The following is a 4,184-nucleotide window of genomic DNA, read 5'->3' as shown; positions in this document are numbered from 1 at the left end:
AATATATGGCTATGTTTAATCTACTAATAATATACATTCTGTCTATAATGGAGACAGACTGTGAAATCCATTGTGGTTCTATGGAAATGCCATCCCGAGTTGTGGCCGTTCTAAGCATGTCAGCTGGTTTGCTTGAGCATTGGGCTGGGATCCATAAAGTACTTATTATATGAAGCCATCTAATCAAACATTCAGATTCTTCAATAATGTTGAATTTTATTTTGCAAAAAATGAGATATGAGCGTTTTTGTAGTCTTCTGAAAAGACAAACTCTATATTGCTTGGAACACACAAAGTGTTACTTGAACTTTCTCTTTTTGCCTAAAAGTTATGTTACTGGCTTGCCATGGTGAAAAAATGCACACCACGTACCACATGTCCTTTCTGGTTATCAAGGAATGGTTTCTTCCTTTCCATTTAGGCTATCCTATTGGCTGGAAATGTTAACATATTCACTACTATGCTTGATTAGTATGTAAAATGAAATTTGCTGATACATTTATCAGCTATTATTTCACAGTTTCCTTCAGGTTTGTTGTCTCATTACTTCTTGTTCATACCAGTTCTCTGATGCCATGTTTTTCTATGGGCAACCTGTGATAGTCTCCATCCCCTTCACATTGTGTAGAATACTATTAGAAGTATTGGTGTTGTATTTTCACTAAATGTTTGATACCATTTGTTAAAGAAACATCATTGTACTATTTGTTCCCCATCAGTTGGACACACTTTATTGATTTTTAAACCACTTAAAATATGGTGAGATACAGCACAGAGGCAAGATTTAGTCAAAGCACTGAAGCAGTTAGGAGAATCCACAGTCATTATTTTATACAGATGAAAAAATATCCTCTTCCATGATTGAGACATGCAATACAACAGATCTCACTGATTACCCGCTGATATTTTGCATACAATATCCTTGTGGTGTACTCACTCTTTACATATGGTTCACTGAACAGCCTTGACTTGATGGAAGTGGTGAAGAATAATGTAGGTATAAAAGTGGATTTCAGCTCTACAGATGATTAAGAAGATTTTGATCTGGGAAAGGCCATTCTCATGACTAAATGCACAGGCTCTCTTCCACTTGGACCTGCAGAGATCCTGGAGCACAGGCCTGGTGACTTTGCACCATGAGTGAACATAGCACAGAGAAGGCTTGGAACCGATCCCGGAAAAGGTTCCCCTCAGGCCCACAGTAAGGGTCAGGCCTCTTTCAGAGGTACTCAGAATCTGTCCGGGAAATGCCATGCTTGCAGAATAAATGCACAGTCTCCTTTCAACCTGGACCAGTAGAGATCCTGGGGCACAGGCCTAGTGAGTTTATGCCATGAGTAATCAGAACACAGAGAGGACTTAGCAGTGCTTGTGGAAAAGGTTTGTTTCCAGCCCAGAGTAAGACTCAGGCCTTTGTCAGAGGAAACTGGGGTGTGACCAGGAAAGGCAGTGCTTGAAGATCAGTTCCACAGGTTCTCTTACACCTAGACCTACTTTTCGAAAAACAAGCCCCAATGGATATAAGAAGATTGAAATACTCCCATGCATCTTATCAGATCACCATGAACTAAATGGTCTTCATTAACAACAAAGACAACATAAAGCTCACATACACAAAGAAACTGAACAATGTTCTGTTCATCGATAGCATGGTCAATGAAGAAATAATGAAATTAAGGATTTACTAGAATTTAATGAAAATGAAAGGACAACATACCCAAACCTTGGGGATGAAATGAAAACAGTTCTAAGAGGAAAACACATTGATATACAGAAATTCATCAATGTATTTCACCATTTAAACAAACTAAAAAAAAAACCCACATAATCATCTCAATAGATTTCCATATATTAAACTATCCCTACGTCCAAGGAATGAAGCCTACTTGTTCAAGGTGAATGATAGTTTTGATATGTTCTTGGATTCGGTTTGCAAAATTTTTATTAAGTATTTTTGCATCAATGCTCATAAAGGAGATTGGTCTGAACTTCTCTTTCCTTGTCAGGTTTTGTGTGGTTTAGGAATGAGTGTTATTGTTGCTTTGAAGAATGAACTTAGTAGTATTCCGTCTAACTTTATTTTGTGGAATAGTTTGGAGAGTATTGGTATTAGGTATTCTATAAAATTCTGATAGAATTCTGCACTAAACGCATCTGAACCCACTTTTATTTTGGAGGCTTTTGATGAGTGCTTATATTCTGGAGAAGCTTGGAGCAAACATTTAAAAAACTAATAGTCACATAACAGCGATCTTTCTGAAACTGCTTCAGTGGGTCAGTAGGTCCCATGTTCTGATGCTATATGGTGTGGCAAAGAGGCGGACATAGGGAATGGTCTAGAAAGTCTGCCATGGGAATCTTAAAGATACACATCTTTACAGATTCCAATAGGTGTCTGTATTTAATAAACACTAATGTTTAAATAAAAAAAAACACTATCAGAAACTACAGGCAAGCACCTTTAAACCTTTCCTTACACCTCATAATACAATGGGCTTTGTTTTGTTTTTTTTTTAACGACTTTATTTTGCAAAACAAAGATAAATGTACAGATTTTAAACATTTTTTGCTTGAAATTATACATTTTTGTCAGTACTGTTTTTTCAGACATTAAAATAAATTTTACATAAAACCATGTGAATATATTTTTTAGTCAGTACTTGATTTTTTTCAAAGGCTTGACAGTATGCATTGCAAACCTACTAGTTACAATAAGCGTAAAGTACATGTAAAACAAAACGCAACATGGAAATAGTCAAAGTCTTCTTGTTTTGTGAATATATGTATATTTTTTTGTTTTCTTTATTTCTTGGACTTTATACAGTCTGTGAGTTGTTTTGGGGGAGTGCAAGCCTCTGGGGTTAGCATCCCACTATCAGTGACTGCATATTATCTCTGTTCTTTTGTGACTGGGTTATCTCACTCAGGATGATCTTCTCTAGATGCAGCCATTTTCTTAAGAATTTGGTTAAGTCATTGTTTCTGGTGGCTGAGTAGTATTCCATTGTGTATATGTACCACAATTTTTGTATTCATTCGTCTTCTGAAGGACATCTAGAATCCTTCCAACTTCTGGCTATTATACATAGAGCCGCTATGAACATTGTGGTGCATATATCTTTGTTGTGTATTAAAGTGTCTCTGGGGTATATGCCCAGAAGTGGAATAGCTGGGTCTTCAGGTAGTACTATATACAATTTTCTGAGGTATCGCCAGACAGATTTCCAGAGTGGTTGTATTAGCTTGCAACCCCACCAACAATGGAGAAGTGTTCCTCTTTCCCCACATCCTCGCCAGCATCTGCTGTCATCTGAGTTTTGGATCTTGGCCAATCTGACTGGTGTGAGGTGGAATCTTAGGGTTGTTTTGATTTGCATTTCCCTGATGATAAGGATATTGAGCACTTCCTCAGATGTTTCTCGGCCATTCGGTGTTCCTCAACTGAAAATGATTTGTTTAGCTCTGTACCCCATTTTTTAATAGGGTTATTTGATTCTCTGGTGTCTAGCTTTTTGAGTTCCTTGTACACCATGGATATAAGGCCTCTATCTGATGTGGTTTTGGTAAAGATCTTTTCCCATTCTGTTGGTTGCTGTTTTGTTTTCTTGATGATGTCCTTAGCCTTACAGAAACTTTGCAATCTCATTAAGTCCCATTTGCTAATCTTTGACCTTAGAGCTTGAGCCATTGGTGATTTGTTCAGGAAATTTTCTCCTGCGCCTATGTATTCTAAGGTTTTCCCTACTTTCTCATCTAATAGTTTCAGTGTATCTGGTTTAATGTGGAGATCTTTAATCCATTTACACTTGAGCTTTGTACAAGGAGATAAGAACGGGTCTATTTTCATTCTTTTGCATGATGAGTGCCAGATGGACCAGCACCTTTTGTTGAATAGGCTGTCCTTTTTTCCATTGAATGTTTACTGCTCCTTTGTCAAAAATCAGGTGACCATATACATGAGGGCTCATTTCCGGATCTTCTATTCTATTCCATTGATCCACCTGCCTATTTCTGTACCAGTACCATGCAGTTTTCAGCACAATTGCCTTGTAATATAGCTTGAGGTCAGGGATAGTGATTCCCGCAGATGTTTTTTTTGTTGTTGAGGATGGATTTCGCTATTCTAGGTCTTTTGTTATTCCATATGAAATTGCACATTGATCTTTCCAATTCCATGAAGAACT

The sequence above is a fragment of the Micromys minutus genome, assembly GCF_963924665.1.
Source record: "Micromys minutus genome assembly, contig: SCAFFOLD_678, whole genome shotgun sequence".
NCBI classification, from domain to species: domain Eukaryota; kingdom Metazoa; phylum Chordata; class Mammalia; order Rodentia; family Muridae; genus Micromys; species Micromys minutus.
Note: the sequence above shows the minus strand (reverse complement) of the source record.